The 24,980-nt window shown below is 36.9% G+C and overlaps 1 long non-coding RNA gene and 1 pseudogene across 1 annotated transcript; both read left to right on the forward strand.

Moving 5' to 3' along the window:
• Positions 1 to 3,595: 3,595 nt before the first annotated feature.
• The window catches only part of LOC128029386 (zinc finger protein neuro-d4-like), a 47,665-nt pseudogene continuing 26,280 nt past the window's right edge, over positions 3,596 to 24,980 (forward strand).
• Positions 18,217 to 19,802, forward strand: LOC128028645 (uncharacterized). The gene is made up of 2 exons (XR_008187197.1): positions 18,217 to 18,442; positions 19,615 to 19,802. It is a non-coding gene; the product is annotated as an uncharacterized LOC128028645 (long non-coding RNA).

Below are 24,980 nucleotides of genomic sequence, written 5' to 3' on the forward strand. Positions count from 1 at the left end.
CCTGCATCCCCCCTCTCCCCCACACCTGCAATTCAGATCAGCGAGGATGCGGTGCGCCAGGTCTTCCGGAAGCAGAAAAGGAAAAAAGCACCAGGCCCAGATTGTGTTACACCAGCCTGTCTGAAATCCTGTGCTGACCAGCTGGCCCCCATCTTCACACAGATCTTCAACAGATCGCTGGAGCTGTGCGAAGTCCCTTCATGCCTCAAACGTTCCACCATCATCCCCATCCCTAAGAAACCCAAAATTACAGGACTAAATGACTACAGGCCTGTGGCTCTAACGTCTGTAGTCATGAAGTCATTTGAGAAACTGGTGCTGGGCCACCTGAAGGACATCACTGGGCCCTTGCTGGATCCTCTTCAGTTTGCCTACAGAGCAAACAGGTCTGTGGACGATGCAGTAAACATTGGACTGCATTATGTTCTGCAACACCTAGACAGACCGGGGACTTATGTGAGGATCCTGTTTGTGGACTTCAGCTCGGCCTTCAACACGATCATCCCAAACCTCCTCCTGCCCAAACTAAATCAGCTCTCCGTGCCCACCTCCGTCTGTCAGTGGATCAACAGCTTCCTGACAGACAGGCAGCAGCTAGTGAGGCTGGGAAAATACACATCCAGCACCTGTACAATCAGCACCGGAGCTCCCCAGGGCTGTGTTCTCTCCCCACTGCTCTTCTCCCTGTACACTAATGATTGCACGTCTAAGGACCCCTCTGTCAAGCTCCTGAAGTTTGCAGATGACACCACACTCATCGGCCTCATTCAGGACGGTGACGAGTCTGCTTACAGACAGGAGGTAAAAGAGCTGGCTGTCTGGTGCAGTCTCAACAACCTGGAGCTTAACACCCTCAAAACAGTGGAGATGATTGTGGACTTCAGGAGAGACCCCCCTGCACTCCCCCCACTCACCATCATGAACAGCACTGTGACTGCAGTGGAGTCATTCAGGTTCCTGGGAACCACCATCTCTCAGGACCTGAAGTGGGACATTCACATTGACTCCATTGTGAAAAAGGCCCAGCAGAGGTTGTACTTCCTTCGCCAGCTGCGGAAGTTTAACCTGCCACAGGAGCTGCTGAAACAGTTCTACTCCACCATCATTGAATCCATCCTCTGCACTTCAGTAACTGTCTGGTTCAGCTCAGCTTCTAAATCTGACCTCAGAAGACTACAGAGGGTAGTCCGGACTGCTGAGCGAATCATCGGTACAACCCTCTCTTCTATTCAAGAACTGTACTTATCCAGAGTGAGAAAAAGGGCTGTCAAAATCACTCTGGACCCCTCACATCCAGCACACTCCCTCTTTGAACTGTTGCCATCTGGTCGACGCTACAGAGCACTGAGCACCAGAACGACCAGACACAGGACCAGTTTCTTCCCTCAGGCAATCCATCTTATGAACAGCTGACAATAATGGCGAACACACTACACTTTATATTTATATACACACACACTTTATTTATCTAACACACATACTTAGTATACACTTAAATTTTGCACACAATATATATGTACATACATAACTTCATTTTGTAATATACTTGCCTACAATTGTCATTTGTATATTGTTATTCACTCTCTACTTATTTGTATTTTTTATTCTTTATTATGTGTTTTATGTTCTGTCGCTGTCATTCTGTTGTACTGCGGAGCTTCTGTCACGAAAACAAATTCCTCGTATGTGTACATACCTGGCAATAAAGCTCATTCTGATTCTGATTCTGATTCTGATTAAATATTTGTTAGCAGGGATCTATAAATATCACATGTCACAGAATGCCTTCAAAGTGGCGCCACTGCAGTTAACTGGACTGAAGAGGTATTTGTAGTAGTTTAATTTCTATCGGAGGTCAGTCTGGCTGATATTTGACAATATACTTTTCTTATTGCATAAGCAGATCAAAACACATGGGGGAATTGCTTTGTATATATTGTCTACTAGCTAATATTACACATGTTTTGTATGTTTTAAGGCCAGGCTGTAGAAAAACTTTTAAAAGAAATAGAAAAAAAAATGTTTTAATGAAAATAATAATTTAAAAAATGCTTTAGATGATTAAGAAGGTGATAAATATTATTAGCTCAGTAGGCCTATAACGTTAAACACAACAGAAGTCGATGGATATTATGTTGTGACATTATACACATACAGCACATATAATATATACATACATATACATAGAGTACAGACCAAAAGTTTGGAAACATTACTATTTTTTATGTTTTTGAAAGAAGTTTCTTCTGCTCATCAAGCCTGCATTTATTTGATCAAAAATACAGAAAAAACAGTAATATTGTGAAATATTATTACAACTTAAAATAAAAGTTTTCTATTTGAATATACTTAAAAAAAATTGTATTCCTGTGATGCAAAGCTGAATTTTCAGCATCATTACTCCAGCCTTCAGTGTCACATGTAACATCAGTCTATCACATGATCATTTAGAAATCATTCTAATATTCTGATTTATTATTTGTGTTGGAAACAGTCCTGTTGTCTAATAGAGTTGACAAATAAAAGGTTAAAAAGAACTGACTTTATATATATATATAAAAAATCATAATAATGTATAATATTAATATATATATATATATATATATATATATATATATATATATATATATATATATATATATATATATATATATATAATATATAATAATAATATATTTTCTTTACTATCACTTTTTATCAATTTAACACATCCTTGCTGAATAAAAGTATTGATTTTATTTAAAAAGAAGAAAAAAAATTACTGACCCCAAATTACTGACCAGTAGTGTATATTGTTATTATATCGCTATTAAGCAGCAGAACTGTTTCCAACTTTGATAATGAATCATCATATTAGAATGATTTCTAAAGGATCATGTGATAATGATCCTAAAAAATCAGCTTTGCATCAAAGAAATAAATGATAATTGAAAGTATAATAAATGTAATTATTTTAAATTGTAATAATATATCACAATATTACATTTTATTCTGTATTTTTTATCAAATAAATGCAGGCTTGATGAGCAGAAGAAACTTCTTTCAAAAACATTAAAAATAGTAATGTTTCCAAACTTTTGGTCTGTACTGTATATATATATATATATATATATATATATATATATATATATATATATATATATATATATGAGAATAAAGCTATGTATGTAATAATAATTTTGACAACTTCCTAACGAAACATGTTCGGATTATCTCTAATATCTCAAAAAAATATAATATATGCATACTAAGAAAATAAATATTGACTTCATCGCTCTTCATGACTGCCTATCACTCTCAAAAAAATATTTCCAATTCTCTACGAATCAAAGAAGCTACCAACACGAGAGCAAAAATATTAATACTGACAGACAGTCCAGCAATCCAACCTTGACTTTACAGTAGATGTTTTGGCTTGCCCAAACAAAATCAAGGCGGGACTAGTATACAGTTAACCGCAGTGCATTGTGCTATTTGTAGTACACGCGCGTCTGACCCTTGAAGCCATCAAGGGATTAAAAACTACATTTCCCGGCACTCACCGTCAGCCAGCCGTGCTCCCATTGGCTGGCCGATCCAGCCGCAGCCCCAGAGAATGAATGAAATTGAAATTGCTGCTATATTACATGTACAATACCGGGGATCTGCAGTCTTACATTGTATCATTCTATATCAAAATGGCCACAGTGGTCCAAAATCCTCTGAAATCGTAAGTAAAAAAATATTTATATTTTCATGCTTCATGGAATACATGTCATGCAACAAACAGCGTTTTTTTTCTAATTCACAAATAGACAAACATCTTTAACAGTATTAAATGCCGGCGATTTTTAAACTACGAATGCATGTTGAAATGCAATAAATAATACTGCACGCGGCGACATTTTGTCATCTGGGCAAATATGGCATGTTATAAAGTGCAGAGTCTCGGGTGTCATTTCTGCATATGCACAGTGATGATATGGAGGAATGTGGAGAATGTTGACCCGGCGTCCCTGGTCAGTATTGATCACTGGGAACTTACAGCTGTTGGTGCTGGAATCGGGAGAGTTCACTGGTCTCCGAGTCTCGAGATAAACGACTTGAACCTTTTTGTTTTTACATAAGATGATGGGGAAACAAAAATGAACTGGCATGCTGTCTATCACAGGATTTAGGTGCAAAGCTGACAGAATTGGAAAATGTTATAGTTTAGAGCGGGTTTTCAGTGGTTACATTGCACGCGCTGATCACATACGTTCGGTTGTACAAATTACAAGCATCGTGGAAATTAATTTTTTATGTTATTTCAGAAGCAAGAACATGTTTATTAAATATGGCATTTTAGTGGCGTGTAACGTCTGATATCTCTTATGCGCCGTTGCAGCAGTGCACATTCTGTGAAGAATTCTGTGCACATTCTGTGAAGTTTCCATTAGATTCCTTTGTGCACGCTGACACATTTTTTTCGGCGTTCGGCACGCAGACGCCACACGGGCTCAGTGCCAAAAATTGCTTTACATTCGTCTGCTAGAGACGACGGAGACCTTCCGAATGGGGAGACATGTTTGTGTTTGGCATGATTATGTGAGTGTAGCTTTTACATCTGATGTAGGGGACATTGCACCTGTGCCGGGGTTTTAACCCGGAGGTTGCATCTCTCTCCTGTAGGCTAACAACCACAACTGGCCACCTGGACCCAGCAAGCTTGAAACGTCTCCACAACGTTGCATTTTGGTTGCAGCTGCTGATAACATCCCAGTAGAGCGGTTAAAACGTTCTCCAAAAAAATAAAAATAAATAAATAAATAATAATAATAATTAATAACAAAAATAATAATAATAATAATAATAATTATATATATATTTATATATATATATATATATATATATATATATATATATATATATATATATATATATATATATAGTAAAATTATACATTATCTGTCTCATTTTTTAACTTAAATGGATTGTCTAATCTGTGACTACACTGGACACTGCTGCCAAACATTTGACTACATCAATTATTCATTATTATCCATATTATTTTTGCTTTGTGAATGGAAGTTCATAGTCAGAGAGGAGGCAGGGTTTTATTAGGTAATGAACTCTTACCTTATGACAAGTTATAGCATTTGAATAACTTAAAATGTATATACAAGGGAAAAAAAACCCCCAAACAAACGAGAGTAATATTGGTGAAATAACATTCATCAGTTGGTTACCATTGCACTACAATACAGCTTACTCAAATTTAAACGAACAGTTTCGACAATTTGAATTCAGTCAAGTATTTCGTAAAAACATGTATTCAGACTTGAGAAATTAAGTGTGTGTGGACATATGTGCAGCAAATATAGCTTACTCCGTGCCTCACATGATCTTTCTGAAGCAATTTGCATAACCAACGCCGGGAGAGTTAATAGTTAAGAGTTAAATAAATACTGTAATAAATGTATTATTACTTAGTTAGTGCATTAACCAACGGGACCTAATTTTAAAGTGTTATACGATTGTACATTAATACTGTAGCCATTAAGTGATTGATTAACCTCAGTGGCACTAACACTTTTCTGTAGCGGTGAACTTTGTTGTTGACTGTGGACGGATGCTTTTATTCATATTCAAGATCAGGTGTGCTTCTCGGTGCATTTGAGATATTTGCATGAGAAACATGAATGAACAGAAAGAGGGGTTTCACTCAGCGTCTGAATTACTGTGATGTTTTACTCTTCAAAGAACCCAGTTAAAGAGATATCAGTTGAGGAGCCAAGCCAACGTCCATTACTGGCTTTTATAAATCACTCATTTTTCAGAGATGGTGTTTAAATTATGCCTGCCTTGATTGCTGATTATCTGCTAACTGGCATGCCTTCACCAAATTGATGGCATTTCATTGGGAATCTTTGGATTAGTTGTGTATTTCTCTTTGTTCAGTCTCTTTTCCTCCACTTGGAAATCACATCTCTCTAGTTATTACAGGTTCACTTACTGTCTCTATTTTTCCTCTATTTTCGGCTAACTCTCTCAGTCTGCTAAAGTGATGGTGTCCTGTCTCTTCCAGTCATCTGCTAGGATTCAGACTTCTTGGATAGTTATTACACTTTGCATCGCTGATCTCTATAATTCTTCACACTGTTGCTCTTAATCTGAAGACCCTTCCTCCCAATCTCTAGACTCTAAACATTAAACTTAATGTTTGTTTGCATTAGCGGCCGCAATTCTATAAAGTCATTTCTCTTCTTCTGAGACTGGTGGGCTGTTCTCTTCATTGCAATCACTCACTCATTTTTTTTTTCCGGAGAGACTCTCTTTGTCTTCAAGAGGAGAGAGAGAGACACAGATAGGTATTTTTAGCTCTATGACCTATTTCTCCAAAGCTACCTAACTCACTGTCAGTCATCACACTGTTGCGCAGGCATCTTATAGTGGGCTGCAAGCATCTATAGTCTATATGTAGTGTTCTGTGCTGTTGCACTTCAACTTAAGAGTTGTTTAGAAGGGTAGAGGAGCATGATGGTGTCCTCACTTTCACTCTTTTTTCACCTTGTGGGAAGATCGTCAGATGTGGACTGAAGAAGACCGAGGGAGGGTGTCGCTTCCTGATGACTCAGTCTCATCAGTGTGAACATCTGAGGAAAGTAGTTTGGAGAATAGACATGCAAAAATATATGGACATTAGAATGGACAATTCCCTGTTTTTTTTTGTCATGATACTATATTAATACATCATGAATCATTATTTTATATTTTTATAATAAATGTTTTTTTTAATTTGCAAGAAGCCAAGAGATGTGAGATGTAACACTGATGAATACTGTAGGCCAATATTGGGCAATGTTGAAATTATCGTTATTGATATTATCCATGTTGCCAGTTTATAAAAGTGTTTATTTGGCTTTTTTGTCAGTTGTGAATTCAATCAACAGATGCATCAGTGAATTATAAACTTTATGTTATATATATATATATATATATAAATATAGATTAAGACAAAATGGAAACACACACTTAATCCTTCTATAAACTTACTGGCATAGTCTTGTTTTTTTCCGTCAGAAATAAAAATAAATAGCAGGCCTACCTGACAACATGCACAACGTGTCTGTTTTTTTTTTCTTTTTTTCGTAACGTGTCAATTGGAGCCCTGTCTGTTAAGTGTTAGACCCCCAACACCATCATGCCATCACAAAAATCCCATCAATCTGCAGTTCTATCAGCTGGTCCTAGCCAATCATATCTGTCGATTTAATGAACGCAGTGGCCAATCAGAGGTGGTTAAGTTACAATCCACTCAAAACACAGGTGTTCTGTTCAGTGCTGCTGAGTTCTGCACGTACACAAGTGCCACTTGCCATTATGTTTCGTATTATACATCAGTTAACTAAGGGAAGGTGAAGCAGGTGCTTGCTCATTGAAATATGCACGTGTCAACATGTGCATACGAGTCAACAAATATATATATGTATAGTGTTTTTTTTTTGTTTTGTTTTTTTACTGTGCAGCATACATTAAAATACTTGGGGATTTTTTTTTTTCAATCATTTAACATAGTATTAATTGGAAAAATTCGTACTTTCGGTTAATGTTTAAATGGTCAATATATGTGCATCCCTATTCTGAACCTTAAGAATGGTTTGTGTCCTTCTATCAGTGTAAGTCTATGGGATTTTTCCCATCATCTGTCTGGTGAAAATTGCTAGTCCTGTGACTTTGAAAAGTAATATCACACCTCTCCTCAACAAAGCCACTCTTTTTGAGGTATCTTCTTCTTTAAAAAAGCATTGTTTGATTGAGAATGACTTTGTTTTTCTGATCTCACTGATATGTTGGACTGGTGGTCTGCACGGTTTTACGGCGATCAGACGCTGGCCTGAAAGGAGATCGCCAATAGTGCAGTGCTTTAAACAAATAATGATTGTGCCTAGTGCTGCCTTTAACAGATTATAGTAGTATAGTGTTCTATATCCCTCACTCATTTTGCATTGAAAGGTGGACATCTGCATCCATCAAGGAGTCAACATCAAATGTCCACTGCATTTTCTAGTATCTAGAACTTGCATGGTCATGGGCATCTTCGGCCCTGTAAGACTGTGTGTACGCTATGCTGAGCGCTAGTGTGTGACAGAATGAATCAGAACATGCATTTGCAGCAGAAGAGCAGTACATGGCATGGTCCGTTGCTAAACGTGGGTCCATCAGATGAGATTTATAGCTGTTCTTCTTTCTCCGTTATTAGGTAGATAGATCCTCTCTCCAGACTTCAGATATTATTAAAGTGCAGAGGGTCGAAATATCCATCTCTCTACAAGACAAACCGTCCCACTAGATATTTTCACTGGAGATCCAAAGGAATACTCGTTTAAGGGAAACTATAAATTGTCCGAGAGGGAAACATAAAGGCTTAAATATGATCTGTGAAGAGCATCCCGCAAGTAGTGCAAAGTGGAGGGCAGTTTCCAGAGTATACAGTGTGTGAACACTCACAAATGAGGTGATAGGTCCCCAAATATGTATTTTATGCAGTGTGAATGTGATATATGTTATAAAGAATAATAAGCACTGGGATTTTGCCCAACTAAAATAACCGTACAAGTGCACCTGTAAGCATCCCTGTCAGTCCTGCAGTCTTTTCAAGCAGTTTACATGCGGCAGGACATCAGGTCCATGTTACACCACAGGAAACGATTTATGTGAACACATAGCCTGTGCCAGCAAACACAGCAGGGCAATTCAATATAGCAGACAAATGCCTCTGAGGATATATGGTTCTCTACTGCATTGAAGGATCTTGGGTGTTTGCAAGCATTGCGGTCCATGGTTAATGCAGGTGTCTTCAGCAGACAATCTCTGAAAATTCACTGAGCATCTTCTGTATTAACACTTTTGGCGAGTACATTTCAAATAGCTCATTTGGTTCTGCATACAAATGAGATGTTTTGACACTTTTTAAAACTGAAACTCCTCTCCAAGGTGATGCTGATGAATATGGAACTAATTTCATGCTGCTTTGTGCATCCTTGGCTTCGCGCTTGGTGAACTAGGATGAATTCTTCACCGATAGTGGTTGAGAGGAAAACCATAGACTTACATTTCATAGGAACTGTGAAAAAAATCATATAAGCTGGTAGATCTAAATACCAACATTTTGCAGCACTTGGTGAAATTTTAAACGGAAGCAAACAACTAGTGCTTTACTAGTGCTGTACGTCATGTGCAGATTGTTGTCTAATAAATGTCAATTATTTCTCTGTCACTGGAGAAAAACAAATTTTGGAAAAACTTTTTAGTCAAGAAAAATGCATTTTTATTGTCCATCTCCATCTCTGGAGGAATAATTGCTTAATTTTAAAATATTGTCTTCTCTTTTTGGCAGCTGTGTAAAATATGAATAGATTTAATGCATCTAATTTAAATGCTAAAACAACATTACTATTGTACATTTTGGTAAATTGGTAACTAATTCTTATTTGTATGATTTGATTTGTTTGTACAATCACAGCTCACACCCTGCTGACTTAGATTTAGACCTTTATGCTTACTTTTCCCTAAAAATCATATGCTTCCATAAAAATTGCATCATATGAAATGGCCAGCTTGTAAAAAAAATGTTTTCAGAGATCTGGGCTGCTTTTTCCAAAAGCATCTAAGTAGATCGTAGCTCCATCGCCACCAATGTACGATCACCTCACATCAAATACACACAATGCATTTGAGAAATGCAGTGCTGGCTGATAAATAATATGTAAAATATGAATTTTTATTAAAGCAAGTTTGTATACACTGCATTTCCATTAATTAGGTGAATTTTCATTTCATTCCGACTTGGAGTAATATAGGAACACAGGAGCATCTCATATGGAGCAAACTTGTTTTTTTTGCAACATCTGGTTAACGGAAGTTCAACGGAAAAAGAATGTGTCAGCACTTGCGAAATTTTTATGATGATTAGCATTTACATCAGCTGAATGGTTACATGTAATGCTCTGAACTCTAAATCCGTGACAGAACAGATTTAAAACAGACACGACAAGTTCAATTTATACTGATATTACTATTTCTTTCTTGTTCTGGGACCATTCGTTACTTGCACGTTAAGGGGGCGTTTACACAAAACCATTTTCAAGTAGAACTGGAAAAGTTTTTATGCATTTGGGCTGTTCATTTACACAACATTGGTGTTTTGGGCACCTGAAAACGCAAACTTTTGAAAACGTGTTTCAGAATGTATTTTTTTTTTTAAACGATACCCGTGACGTCTCAATGTAAACTACAAAAACGCAAACCGAAAACTGTGCACATGCATATTACGTGTTCAGTCTATAGCAATGTGTTTGTGCGCGGTAGCTGTTCTTCACAAATCGACATCGCCAACTACAGGCCTGACATGCATAATACAGAAACTTTACTCGTGTTCACGGGTCTGTGGAAATGGGGATTGCTTTGACAGTGGTGTCGTCTCTATGCAAAACTTGCAAAGGCAAAACTTTTCTGTTTTTCCTAAAATCACTGTTGTGTAAACATGCTCTTATTCTTAGAATACTGGCTAGCCACTGTCCAACGTAATCAACATGCACTTTCTTTTAAGTCGATGAGATTCATAAGTGTTTTTGTAACAGTTGGCCTCTGCTAATGCAGGGCTGGGGTTTGACTATGCATCTGTTCATGTGCTGCAGTTCATTCAGTCCTCAGTAAGCTAGTCTTCAGCAGGCTGGAGGAAATGCACCAGCACATCTGTAGAGGAAGAGAGGCAGATGAAGAAAGAAATGAGATAAATCATTTGACTGGGTTGTCTAGTGAAAAAGAAGAGGGAGGGCTAGCGGGGCGGATGACGAAAAGGGAGAGGTGCTCGAGGAGGTTGCTTTTGCGAAGTGTAATCTACAGTACTGATGGGGGATGGGCATGCCAATATCCTCTCTTAACAGTCCTAAGCTCATGGAAATACTGTGGGCCACATCAACATATTAGTCAGCCTCCACCATCAGTGGCACCAGCCACAGCAATTCAGCATGGTTACAAGTCCTTTACACCCACATGTGCCACTAGGATCCACTTATAAAAAAAGTACAATAGTGTTCTCTGAAGTACCCAGGACTGCTGGTTTGAATATGAAAACGTTCAGTCCATGGGATTAGCATCTGGTACTGCTGCATTGCTTTTTTGGTTAGTAGAATTTAAGCTTATGTGGAGATAGCAGATTTTTAATTATTGTCCGGCAGATCCCATGAATATGGTACACTTTATGACTTATAAAACAAGCTTTCAAGGGCCAAATCCCTTTTTTTTTTTTTAAAGAGCTATGTTAAACTATTATCTAACAAAGCCTAGCATGAAAGACCTAGCCTAAAGGGCAGGGTAGGTGATTTGGTTCAAAAACATCGCTTGTTATGCTGGTTGCAAGTCTCTTCACATCGCGATAGCAATCACTAAATTTAAGTGGTCTAAATGTATTTATATTTAGATTTTCTGTGGAAGGTGTAGGTCCATAACATGTTCGTCCAATCTTATCCGTCGGTCCGAGGACTACGATTGGCTGTCCTACCTGTCTGTCAATGTATGTATTTGCATACCTCTGTGCACCCAGATCTCACAGACGTCATACGTCATCAGCACGTTCCAGGACGCTATTGCAGAGTGAGCAAATAATGTAATATTGTTGTGCTATTGTAATATTATGTGGTATGTACTGTAATGTTTTGTCAGTGGTGAATGAGACATGAGGCAGTGCCTCAACCCTCTGTCATTGTGTCGTTAGCATCTGGTCTGCCTCATGTGTTCTGGAGGAGGCGTGGCTTTGGAGAGGGATTTACAGGGAGGGTGGGAGCTTACGCTTTCAAAGCTAACTTGCTATTGCTAGCCTCTACGAAATCACCTACCCTACCTTTAACTAGCTTAGTTCCATGTCCACCACCTTACCTATATATTTAACAATTGAAATAAAATAAAAATTTCATTACTGTAGTATAATGTGTTAAACTAATATTTAGTTCTTTGTGATAAAATAACTAATTAATTAAATATATATTACTAATTTTATTAACAATAAAAAAACTAAATATTGTCTACTCTGTAAGTATAATTTATTCCTTGTTACAAAAAAAAAAAAATAATAATAATATTAATTTAGATTTATTTCTACAGTAAATAATCTCTAAATTTTCTCAATATTTACATAAATTGTAACTGACTACATTTGACAAGCTCAACCCTCTTATGCAAGCAATTTTAAGGAAAATTTGAAAATGTGAAGAAATGAACGGGAAACGTGTGTAACTACATAATGTTTATTGTTAGAGAGTATTGCTATTAATATTTTCTGAAGGTTAAGCACCTAACACTGACCAGTTATTGAAAAAATAATACAAATACTGTAAATACAGAGCTTTCATGTATCAATGAAAGATATTTTAATATATTGTTAGTATGAAAATTATGGTTTAACTTCTTTTCTGTGACCCTGGGTTACATACAGTATTACTATGTATATGTAACCTTTTTAATCCATAAATAAATATTGCATAATTTCTCTCTCTCTCTCTCTCTCTCTCTCTCTCTCTCTCTCACTCTCTCTCTCTCTCTCTCTCTCTCTCTCTCTCTCTCTCTATATATATATATATATATATATATATATATATATATATATATATATATACACACTTAAAATTTAAATTTACTCTTAAAAATGTTACTAAGTTGTGTTAAAATTCATATATTGTTGTTGATTTTTTTGAGCATGTGTGTTTGCATTCAGTAACTTGAGAGGACTCTGGTCTCTTCAACAGGAGTTTGGTACTTTACTGACACAGTGCAGCCTCTAGAGGGAGCTCTCTGTTACTTTTCTAAAGGACAACTGTTAATTGAGACTAATTGGCACTGTAGGGAGTGCACTGAGTATAATGAGGAATACACCAGTACGTTTTCAGACAGATTTGGACAACATCTCCCTCTGCCTCGCTGGTTGAAATTAAATAGGCTACAGAAGAAGAGCTAATTTTGGAGGTTGTTCTATTTTTAAGGGTCATAGTTGAGCTCTGCACAGGAGTGACAGTGTGGATGCTGGAAGCTATGCACTCCTCTCCAGTCATCTTTTTTTTATTTCTCTTTTGGTTTGGGAAAAAAGCATCCTGCTCTTGAGGTTCTTGTTTTCCTTTGTTTAGCTAGTGTGTGTGTGTGTCAGCCTGGCTTTCTTTGTGTAAATTGTAAGTCGTTATTACATGAATGCATTCATATCGTATTCATGCATGCTTTATCAATGCCGAACACATTTTATTGCAGGATTTTACATGTTCACAAATCTTTAAAAGCTTTAGATGCAAAAAAAAAAAAAAGGTCTCTTAAGTGGGCAGCGTCTACTAAAAATAGATCTAAGAGAATATTTTATATATATATATATATATATTTGATGCTTTCTTTCATTAGCCTTTGCTTTGATATATACTGCTAATACAGCAACACTGTGCACCAAAATCAAATTTAATGAAAATATAAGAGTAGTTGCCTCAGACGTATCCGATTAGATCTGCGCTCCATTTGTCACTGATGCTGACGAATAAATGCTGGCCTGAAAGGTTTTGTCCAAATCCTCCTTCGCTGCTATTAAAGAAATCCATAGGTGGTGATTCCCAATCGAACACTGGTCACCTATCATATGAGGGAGGGACTGTGGTTAAATTGCATAGAGAACTGCGGGGAACAGTGTTGATCGAGAAAATTGGGATTCACAGAGTATGGCCTACTTTCAGACTGTGTTCCATATGGCCGGCTTTCTCTCGTCTTCCAGCAAGACACGTTCCACAGCTTTCAAGGCCCCCGCCACAGTATAATATAATGAGATTGGCTAACAAAAAAAAAAAAAATAGCAAACAAACTGAGAGCAGCCATTTTCTACAGCTGTCAACTTATTACTGAAAGCCAGACTTGTTCCACTAGCAGCACACGCAGGACTGAGGGGATGGAGTGGAGAAGGGGGGCTTGACGGCTCTGTGCTCAGACTAGAAAGAGGTGGGGGGGGGGGGGGGGGTCTGGATTGAACCTCAGGGGTGAGTTGCTTTGAGTTAGTGTCTTTTTCGCTACACGTTTCCTTCCAGAGTTTTCAAGTCTGGGCCCAAGTCTACATATCAGTCACTCACTTTTACTATAAATTGTTAGGAAGAACTGTTAAAAGTTTTAGGCACTTGTGTAAAAATGCTGTGAAATGAGGATGCTGTCAAAAATAATGCCATAAATAGATTTTCTTGATCAGTTAACTTCTATTAACTAAATTAAATCAACATTTGTTGTGCCCAACCTTTGCATTTAAAACAGCTTTTCCCCGAGTGCACTAGCACATTGTTTTTCTGGGAGATTTGCAGGCAGGTTTCCTGAAGTGTCTTGGAGAGACGACCACAGTTGTTCTGGATTGAGTCTGTCTCAGTTTCATCTGTTTCTTCATGTTATTCCAGACAGACTGATAATGACGGTGAGATGAGATCTCTGCTGTCAGACTCCTTGTGCAAACACAAACCTCACTGGATTATTGCAATTAATTGCTAAATGAATGTTTGGTAATGTAAACTGATATTTCCTACTGACACACTACAGCAAAACATAGAAATAACTGACATAAAACCATTTTTTTTAGCTGGCGAAAATACTAGTGTTCTAATAATTTTGGTCACAATATATATATATATATATATTTATATTTTTTTCAGTTTTATATTTAGGTTTCTATAATACATTTTATGTTTATTTTTATATTTATAGTTTATGAAAATACTGAATCCATGTAAAGTAAAAAAGTAATAGAAAGGAATCAGATATACTTAATTTATACAACTTATTAATTTACAAATCACACACACACACACAGACACACACACAGTAGTTTGTATATAATATTATTAATATTAGTCTAATATTAGCAATAATATGTAATATTTAGATTTCTATAATATTTTAGTTTTTATGTTCATAGTTGATGGACTTATTTAATTCATGTAAAATACATTCATAAATACACTTTCAAATCAAATAAGCATGGTTAACTGTTAATATCGAAACCTGATATACAAAATGTTTTTTTTCTTACTTCACCAGCAATTAAAGAAAAGCAGTTTGTAAATGCTTTAATAAAAAAAAAAGCTATTTAAATGTTTTTTGAAAAAAAAAAAAAATACTGTGGAGATTTGTAATATTATTACACTTCTACAATTCTACATCTTTAAAACTTAATTACATAAATTGTTTAGTAACATCTGTTTATCAGTTTGTTTTTTTAATTATTTATATATATATATATTCAATTAACAATTTTATTTGTTAATTTTATTTTTAAGTGGCAATCCTAGTCCTTCACTGTCACAAGGAAATTTGAAAAAAAAGTAAATTAAGTAATGTCTATAATAACATTTCTGTAATGGCATAAAAATATCATAGAATTTATCATCTGCATAAACATAACAAATGGCGATGGAAAGTGCCCAACATAAAACTCCATGTGTGTATCTGTTATACCGGATTATCCAATAAATAAAGTATCTGCACATTCTGAAGTGTAGAGCAGAACTATGAAAGAACTAAAATCACGGTATTACAGTACAATTATATCATGTACAAAAAGTTTTATATGAATAAAAAAATGGGCACCAAGCTAAGTGCATTTTTCCTTGTTCTATGCGGTTTCATTGGTCAGCTATAACAACGTGAGATCATAACACTCAGCATCCACTACCTGAAGGCTAAAATTGAATTCAAACATACAATCGCAACACACACACACACACACACTGACCTTTCACTGCCTCTGAGCATAGTTTTACACACAAAGAAGTGAGAGCGCTTGCACATGGCACACTGGCATACACACTTTTCCCCGTGGATGCCATTCCTGGCCGGCTCTGCCCGCACACAAGCCAAACTCTGGTTGGGTTGCTTCAGGCTTTTGCTTCCTTTTATTGATTTTTCTTATATTAGCTAACCTCACCCATTTCTCTATTCTGTCAGCCTTACTCACAGATACCTAATGTTTTTGGAGTCCTCATATAGCGTGAATACAATAACTGTAAATAATGCATCTCTCAGTAATGTAGTTAAAGTGGCAATAAGACGTGTTTTCCGTTTGCTATTCTTGTAACTGCTTTTCCTGTCAGCTGTAAAACTGAAGCACGCTGCTGCTCTTGCTGTTCATGTGGCTAATCAGAAAACACAGTCAAGGTATGCAGATCCTAGTATCAGACCCAGATATCAATTAATCAGCTGGTATTGGGTCTTTTTGAAATGACCCCCATTGGCATGCTTGGTCGATTAACTCAAGTCTTCCCAAAGCCTTGTCAGTAGATAAAAACCATATTCTGTTTTCAAGATTTTGTAATAAAGTTTGATTGATTTTTGTGTTTATCTAAATATGTGTTTCCTTTGCTGTTATTAAAATGATAATTTAACCGAATTTAAAAAAATTTTCTTGTGCTGATTTGGACAAAAACAAGTAGAAACATTCTTCAAATTATTTCAATTTTGTAAGACTTTTGTCTGTTTCTGTTTTCTTCTTTCTCTTTCTAGACAATCAAGTGGAACTGTCATAAAGAACAGGTATGCTTGTTAAATCCAATGCAGCATGTATCTGCGTTCACACATTCACAGATATATTTTCAAAATATAGAATCAAGATATTGTGGACATGAATTTAGATTTGGTTCCCTCATTCATTAATGAGTTTAACTTGGCAGCAAACCCAATTAAAGGGATAGTCCGCCGAAAAATGACAATGCTGTCATCATTTACTCACCCTTATGTAAATTATAACTTTCTAGCTTCTTCAGAAAACAAAGAAAAGATGCTTTGAAGAGTGTTGGTGACCAAATGGTTTCCGTTTCCATTGACTTGCACTGTATGGTCCAACATGTAATGGAAATCAATGGGAAACAAAGCTGTTTGGTACCAGCATGTTTCATAATAAGAAAGTAAGTCATATGGGTTTGAAATGACATAAGGGTGAATAAATGATGACAGATTTTTTTGGCTACAATATATTATAAAGTTACACTAATGGGCCTTTTTATGCCTTAATTTAGAGATGATAGTTTAAGGCAGGAAAGCGTTGGGTGGAGAGAGGAGCAGAACCAGCATAGGACCTAGAGACAGGAATTGAACTCAGGTCACTGTGAACCTAGAGATGCACCGACTGATCGGCCAGCGATCGGAATCGGACGATTTTCATCATGGATCGGTGACCAGGCGATCAGTCTCACTTATTTCCGATTTCAAGGCGAATCCGTTTTGTTACTAGAGGCACAGGCAATAACGCCACATCAGCCGTGCATTCTTGCTCTCTTCTCGCCGATGACCACTTCTCTCTCACAAACATCTCATTCGCACCAGTTAAATTGTGCTTGTATTCTTTATTATATTAGTATTTTACTTACAGGAAAAGTGCACGCACCACAACTGATCTATATTAGGCTGCATTTACACTGCAGGTCTTGATGCCCAAATCCGATTTTCTGACTATATCCCATTTTTTGACAACCCGCTTATATCATCTTTAAAAAGTGTCCCGTACCAGATTTTTGCCTTTACACTATACACTGCTGAAACTACCAAATGTAGACGTTCTGACCCGGAATAGGAAGTAAAACAGCACGAAATACAATGGATGCAGATGCAAATAAAATTATACAGTGTTTTGCTTTCCACTATATTTTGAAAAGTTAACAAAAAAATCAGCAAAGCATTGGTCTCGTATGGCGGTGAAAAAAGAGGAGCCCTTGTTGCAGCCTGGCCGAATTTCGCACCTATAGTAAGTCATGTGATCTCAGTTGGTGGTGTCCACTTGAGTTGACGTCACTTTTTTAATGACGTACGACTCACATTTACTGGGGAATATCCGATTTGTCTGCTTACATGGCACACGCAATGCACGTATCCGATTCATATCCGATTTATTACCACATATAAATGAGGCCTGAATCCGATCTGAGAACATCGGAATCCATGCGTTTTTTTCCTGCTTACACGTTTTTGTTTTTATTTAATTACTGACATTTAACTTGTGTTTTTTTAAATGAAACTTTGTGTCGAAGAATGGTATACTCTTGTTTGTATATGCTGTCAATTAATATCTCTTAGGGAAAAAAATAATCGGCAAAAATCGGTATCGGCTGAAATCGGTATCGGTCAAGAAAATTGCAATCGGTGCATCTCTACAATATATTTAACTAAAATGAATGGATGAATTAATAAGTCTGTAATAAGTAGAGCCCGACCGATATATCGGCCGGCCGATATTATCGGCCGATATGAGCTAATTGCATTTAAATCGGCATCGGCGTTTATAACGGCCGATGAAACATGAAAAAACAGAGTCTCATGCTTCACTCATGTTATGAGTGTTGCATACTTTGCCCACCAGAGGGCGGTCTGCAACTCCAGAGTTGACAACAGCGCCAGAAATTCACTACAGAAGGACAGCCAAGCCACCCAGGTGAGTCTGTCGTTCGTCATGTGAAATGATTGTAGATTTAGTTCATACACTGTATATAAAAACGGTGTGGTAGTTCTAGCTAACGGTCCTATCATTATCACTTCTAAATATTCTGCAACATCACTTACAGCCGCTCATGCATTGCTATATTAGATTAGCCACAAAGCTAATACCATGTTTATTAGTGGAAGAGCGCGAACGTTAATAAGAGGTCAAACTATAACGTTAGCATTTAAATTATTCTTATTCTATTGCGGTGTGTTTCCCACATAATGACCGCGTAATGGTCCTTTCACACAGGACGCGGTATGCTGGGTTCAGCGTTGCCCTTCAGATACAACGCGATTTGCGCTGCGCTGCGCTATGGCGTTGGCGGAGTTTTAATAGTCTGTTGTTCCTCCTTTCGGTCAGCAGCAAACATGTATCTGTCCCGTTGTAAGAAGCGAGCGATAGCGCTAGTCCAGCTGATGATAATTAAGAGAGAAGCAAGGAAGAGAAGGCTACCCTCAGGTCCAGAGCACAATTTGGTGAATTCAGGCTGGTTGTGTTACTCTAACGCTAATATAGCTTCCTTTTTAGCAGGCCCCTTAAATGCTTGCTATTAACTTGTTTGAAGGTGGTGCTTCTCAAAATTGACAGCGGTGTGTTCATGACACTAACGTTAACCATTCAACTTCGAATTGATTCCGTAATCTTCCGGTAACAGTAGGCAAACTTTACGTTCGCCAGCGCATGACGATGTTTTGATTCAGACTGCACAAAGAGAAGAGGAGAAGATAAACGGGTCCATTGTGAATATGTCTGTGAGAGCAAATGTAGTGTAGTTACAGTAACTACAGTAGGTGCGTAAGAAATGATTAAACCAGAGGGGACATGTAAATAAATGTGAGCTGAACACGCGCTTTTTTATTTTTTTATTTTTTATTTTTACATATTGTTTCAAAGCAGCTTTACAGACATAACAGGAAAATGTTGAAATAATATAGTTAAATATAAGTAGGTAATACCTATTGCTTGACAAATAAAAAAAATATATAAATTTCTCATTTTTGCCTATGTAGGAGATCCCTGTTTATTATTATTATAATTCTAATGATGACATGAGTAATAATACATGGTGATATTATTAATACACATGCTTATTCTTTCTCTGTCTCTCTTTCTGCCTACAGATACCTGAAAAAGGTGAATGCTGTAGCAGCAAAGTGTGGGACTACTTCTGCAAATACTTTAACTTTAGTATTATAATTTATTTACAGTACACACACAGACTGTTAAAACCAGCTTCAACTGGAAGAAAGTAAAAGTGTTAAATGTTTAAAACCAGACTGTTTTTTGATCATTAAAAAATATATACTTTTGATGTGCAATTGTTTAGTCATTGAGACCGTAATCTAAGGCTTTTTTTTTTTTTTACATAAATCCCTTCTGGAAAATGGTTTATACAGCCCACATACATAGAACAGGTAGATATTTTGCTATTGAATGTTGTGTAAGTGCAGTTTATAGGAAATGGGTCTAATATCCAGTTTACTTTCAAAATCAAAATATCGGCTTATAAATCGGCTATTTTCGAGTTAATATCGGCATCGGCCCCCAAAAATCCATATCGGTCGGGCTCTAGTAATAAGTTATGGGATCCAATTCTTAAATTGTGGCCACGATATCTATTTTTTCTTCCACATGTCGCGTGAATATTTCCGATCTAATTGATAGCTTGTTTTCATATACCACAAGCACAATGGAAAAAGCAGTGTCATACAGAGAAGCCACCTTATCTCACCAGTTCAGGAAGATCTTGAGGGAACTGCCGTTTTTCCCCCAACTCTTTTCGCCTGTTGGAGAGGCCCATTATGTTTGAAATATTCAAGTCCAATCAGAAAGCCTCTCAGAAATTCCTCAAAAACAGAAGTCCTGAAAGCTCATTTGACAAGGACTTTCTCTGAAGAACAATTTCTCACATAATCAGAGAGATGCCACATTTTGTTTTTGTACTCGCTCGCCTGGTCATTGTGTGAGACTGGCTGTTGACTGTTTAAATGGAGCCCACAGCACTTCACCACAGGACTTAATATTTCCCCTCTGGTGGACCCTGAGCACATGACATTAAATGCACTGTAATTTACTGCCCCTGAACACTTAGGGTTATTTCAACCCACATGTTGAGGATTGATTCCAGCCTGCATCGAATGACCAGGATGTGGCCCCCGAATCAAACATGGACTAAATTAGGTAGAAAATGTGTTGTTTTATTGCGGTCATTATTGCATAATGCAGTTTTCCTTCATTTATCACTCCTGTTTGCAGACCAGTGCTTTGGATTACAATGAAACATACAATGATGCATCAGAAACAGCAGAACTCACCAATACTTCCGCAGGGCTAATTTTTACAGTAGGTTATAACATAGCAGGGAGTTTATTCAGCCGGTTTGCACAAAGAATGAACGGAGGAAGAAAAGGGAACCGCGGGAGAGCAGGGTTAAGGAGAGTATTGTCAGGACTTTTTAAGCATCCCCCAATTATTTCTGCACTTTTGATCTTTCCTTGTGTTAACAATGGGAGGGATGATGCAGAAAAAGTTCAGTGCTGAATAAACTAGAGCAGAATCAGAAGAACACCTGGACAAATTTCAGCATCACTTTTATTTTTTAACATAGTCAAACATTATTACACGCCTCATTCTGAACTACTCAATTTTGATTGGTCACTTGGCCAATCAATGTTTTCTAATGATAGCTAAACTCTATAAATGCAGTTTCCTGCATAACTGTGTTCGCTGCGAAGGAGACTTTATGAAAAAGAAGTACACTCATCATACTTTTAAAAAGAGTGATTATTATGAAAATAAATAATATGATTAATTTGAGCTGCGTGTAATGTTTTCAGAGACTTAATTAATTACATTTATTATACTTTAAATTTATATTAAATACAATTTGGAATTTTGGAATTTTATGGAATTTTAAAATGCTTTTTTTTTATCCACTTAAGTTAGACTCATGTATGTCTTTATATATAATTTCTTAATTACATTGTCCTTGAATGTATTATGCAATTACAGTTTTTTAAAATGTACTTTTAAGATTTGATTCAATGATTCAAGTGCACTTCTTTTTCACAAAAGAGCCTCCCATTCACTTCTGCAAAAGTAAAAAAAAAAAAAATTGTGTTTTCATATATTCAAATTTGAGTCTAAATCAACTACTGATCTGTAAAGCAATAAATAACAGTTGCTACTGACTTATGCATGAGTGTTTTTCTTATATTAAAACTGTTTTACAAATACAGCAGTTTGCAAAGCAGGTTTCTGAGTGCAGCCTCAGCAATAAAATCACTGTTTGGTACTTTTGTCCTGACCGGTTTTGAGCATGCAAACATACTCTTGAGGACAGAACTGTTGAGTGTGCTCTTTTTTTGGCACATGAACCATTAGTTCACACCACCGTTCCTATATTGCAGTGTTTTTAAACAGCAGTTCCTAACACATGAGTGAGATTCTGTGCAGTATATTGCAATGCACATTCGAGAGGTTTCTAACAGAGCTGAAAATGAGATGTTTATTTCCTAATTAGAATTGTATTTACCTCCTGCATGTCACTACAAAGAGTTCTCTGCAAAGATGGCTGAACATTTAAAGACCCCTTGAAGTTACTTGGACAGAAATTTGTTTAGCGCAACATGACTCATGAATATTTTTTGCTCTAATTTCCCAGAAGGGAAAGACTACATTTTGAATGCATTTATGTGCTAAAATATACATTTGTTAACCTTTAAGTGTTTACTAGCATAGAGAGGATGATTTCATGGGGCCTGTAAATAATAAATACAGTTTTTTGAGCACTGAAATCAAATATACTTAGATTCATGTGTTTGTTGTAACACATTCCCCCCTTTTAATTCTTTCCAGCCTTGGTGAGGAGTTTTACCGTGATGCCATTGAGCACTGCCGTAGTTATAATGCTCGACTTTGTGCTGAACGCTCCATGCGCCTGCCTTTTCTCGACTCCCAAACAGGCGTAGCGCAGAGTAACTGCTACATATGGATGGAGAAGACCCATCGTGGGCCAGGTGTGTGTCTATGTGTACAGTGTATCATGCTACATACGTGATTTTGTTGCAAGGTTGAGTTTATTTTTTAACCTGGTTCTTTTTTTAACCCAGGTGTGGCTCCAGGGCAGCTCTATACCTATCCTGCACGCTGCTGGAGAAAGAAGAGACGGTTAAACATCTTAGAGGATCCACGTCTTGGACCCATCGAGTTTAAAATCGGTGAGAGTTGGTATTCAGAAAGGCAAACATAAATCTTTTTTTTTTTTTTTTTTTTTTTGTGGGCTTTTTTATATGACAGTCATGTACCTTAATAAAAGTAAATAACTAAAATCTAATCAGCAAAAGAAAAGCAGAAACTTATTGTATTTACTTGGTATGAATTAAATTTTTAAGACCAATTTATATAAAAAATTACCAAACAAATTACCAAAAAATAAGTTCAGAAATATTTTTTGTTACATGTTTGAAAGTCTTATGCTCACCAATCCTGCATTTATTTGATTAATACTACAATAAAAGAGTGATTTTGTGAGATATTTTCTCAATTTAAAATATCTGTTTTCTATTTTAATATATTTTAAATTATAGTTCATTAATGTAATGTCAAAGGTGACTTTTCAGCATCATTACTCCAGTTTAAAGTGTCACATGATCCTTCAGAAATCATTCTAATATACTGTCTTGCCACTCACAAATTTTTTTTTTATCAATGATGAATCAATTTTTGTAACATTATAAATGTATTTACAGCCACTTTTGATCAATTTAATACGCCCTTGTTTGGGAAAATTGGTTTTGCATAATAATTTTGAACAGAAACACATTTTGGTGTGGTTTATAGTGGTTTATAGCTTCTACAAGTGTGTAATTTCTCAACAAATTACAGGTTTTGTGTGAGACCGTTTACAGTATTGTACGTTTTCTTTAGGCTTTAAACAAATGACAGAAAAACGGTCTGGCCTGGTCTTTTATGAGTTGTCTAGGAACGTCTCGGTGTGACAGTGTTTTACGGTGTGTGTTCAGACTACGAAGCAGCACTAAAGAAGGAAGGGGGTGTTCCTGAGGGTCCCGTTCTGGAGTCACTCCTCAGTGGAGAACTGCTGGATAAGAAGGTTGAAACAAAAGAGGAGGAGCCCATGAGTGAATGCCAGGTAAAGAAAACAAGATTCCTCAACGGTGGTTTGCTCGCCCTACAATGGTTTTGTAGACACACACTCACTTGTCAACTAGATAAAGAGTTGTTTTACCCACTCTGTCCTGAAGTACAGTCATTTTTGGAATCCCACCACTCCATTCTGCGTTTCTTTCTGCTTTCTATTGCCGTCTTCCTCTCTCTTCCTGTCTCTCCCCTTCTGATTTCTCTGTAGTACTTGTGTCTCTTTTTGGCAGTAACACAAATCCCTGCAGGCCTGACACGCCCCACTGCCAGACGTTCTTGTTAACCACAAAGTGTGTATGTTTGCGAGTGTATATTGTTATTTTGTGTGTGTCTGTGTCAGTATACGTTTGACAAAGATGAATTGATTTTGCGGAGAACCGTTGCATGTTTTTCAGTGTATCTGGGCTTACAGGTATTTACATTTGACCGTGTTGATGTGCTAATGCTTATAGATCCTAATGAACCAGCCTGTCACTAGTGTCACCACACTCACTGTGTTGCACACAACATGACATCTGTCCCAGGGGTGGACAGTTAACCAATTAGCACTTCAATTAAGAGTGACTCTTTAGAGCACTTGTTCCCCTGGGAGCGGACCTGTGATCCTGCTGCTTGTTTCGCCTCAGGCCCCTGCAGGAGTTAAAAGCTGTGTGCCACCCTGCTACCTCTGTTCTCTTCCCACAGCCACAGAGTATGAGTGCGCTTACAGTTGTGCGCTTGCTAGGCAGTCATCGCAGTTAAGGCTCTGCTACACTTCGACTGAAATCAAAGAACAAACTGGTGGGATTTCATTTCAAACAACCAAAATACTCCAGGCAAAATAGAAGATCGAACTGCTGTGATGTCATTTCGAAAAAAAATAGCTATGGTAGTGAATACTTAAAGTGAAATCGAAGAGCAAACTTGTATTACGTCATAAAGAAAAGAAGGAAAAAAAAAGCCAAGGCCACAATATGCTTCAAACGAAATCAAAGAACTAGCTGGTGTGAAGTCCTTTTGAACAAAAACAGCTAACAGCTAAAGCTCTGATATACTTCAAGTAAAATCGAAGAATGAATTAGAGGGGTTTCATTTTGGACAAAAACGGCTAAGGTCCTGATATACTTCAGTTGAAATCAAAGCACGAACCAGTATAAAGTCATTTAGAACAAGAACAGCTAAGGTCTCGAGATTTACTTCATGTCGAGACACGACAGCTTGACACCGTTTACACGGGACGTGTCAAAGAGAATGTTCCAAATACATTTATCCAAGATTTGAATGAAATAGAAGAACGAACTGGAGTGACGTCATCTGAAGAAAAAGAAGAAAAAATAAAATAAAATAA

The sequence above is a fragment of the Carassius gibelio genome, chromosome A15 (assembly GCF_023724105.1).
Source record: "Carassius gibelio isolate Cgi1373 ecotype wild population from Czech Republic chromosome A15, carGib1.2-hapl.c, whole genome shotgun sequence".
NCBI lineage: Eukaryota > Metazoa > Chordata > Actinopteri > Cypriniformes > Cyprinidae > Carassius > Carassius gibelio.